A 1,312-nucleotide genomic window follows, 5' to 3' on the forward strand; every position below is an offset into this window, starting at 1 on the left:
CCCCCCCCCCCCCCCACACACACACACACACACACACACACACACACACACACCTCATCCTTCTTGTGCACTCTAAACCATTGATGGGAGTATTTACAATGATAATGTATTCCTTTTTGCTGTGACGCAGTAATATAACACATTACTATCTCAGTAACATTTTAATTAACTATATGTTGTTACTTTGCTGATTTAGATTACTAATATAAAACAACGGGAACAAAGTATGATGTATTAAAGTGGATAAAGATGAATTTGTTGATGCTTCCGCTTTCATTTTGGTGAAAGCAACTCAAAAGTAACAAAAAAGTATTTCAGAGACAACAATATTGTAATATAATCAATTACTAGTAATCTATAATGTATTACATTTTGGATGTAACTTGCCCAACGCTGCCCTAAATCCAAGATTTCAAAGTCACACAGCCTTATCTACTCTCTCTCGCTCTCTCTCACACACACACACACACACAGAGCAGTACTCTCTCTCTCCAACATGCACACACAGTGTGTTCTCTCTGTTTTCTTAAAAAGACCAAATCAACACACATTGCTGTGATCCAGATAACTGCAGTGAACGGACCTGCTGACACAACAACACATAAGGAAAATGCACGGGTCAGCAGGAGTGCTGAAGTTTACTGAGCTACAGCAGAGATGCAGCGTGGGCAAAAACAAACAAAAAGCCAACGATACCGATTTATTCATTTCTTTTTTTCCCATTTGGAGCTTGGGATTGTTTCAACTCAACAGCTGCAGCACTGTGATAAACTGGAATGGAAGGTCACCAAATGAGAAGAGTGCACTTGTTTGTAATTTCTAAATATCTGGCTCGGCGAGTCTCATTGGGTCCCATTGGATCCCGCTGGGTCCCTTATTGTCCTGTTGGGTACAGTCGGGCCCGGGCTTGGTTTGGGTATCCATCCTCTCTATATAAATACATACTTACTGTCAGTTAAGCGTGTTATTTAACCTCAATTAACATTCTTTTGGCCTAGCAAACTACAACCCCCAGCGGATCTAGCTAGACCGGAAATACAACTGAACAGAGCTGTCATCGCAGAACGTCCAGTCTGAAACACCCCTTGATGGCCAAGCACACAGCTGATGCCCCCCCACACCCCCCACCTTTGTCAAATTATTTTTTTCCACCCTGTTACTGATGGACAGTGTCACATTGTGTGAGAGATTGATGCTGGAGGTGGGGGGTCTTGAACTACAGTTGGCCATATGATTGGGGGGGTCTTGAACACTACAGTAGGCTATATGCTGGGGGGGTCTTGAACACTACAGTGGGCTATATGCTGGGGGG

Source organism: Etheostoma cragini, chromosome 4 (assembly GCF_013103735.1).
Source record: "Etheostoma cragini isolate CJK2018 chromosome 4, CSU_Ecrag_1.0, whole genome shotgun sequence".
Classification (NCBI taxonomy): domain Eukaryota; kingdom Metazoa; phylum Chordata; class Actinopteri; order Perciformes; family Percidae; genus Etheostoma; species Etheostoma cragini.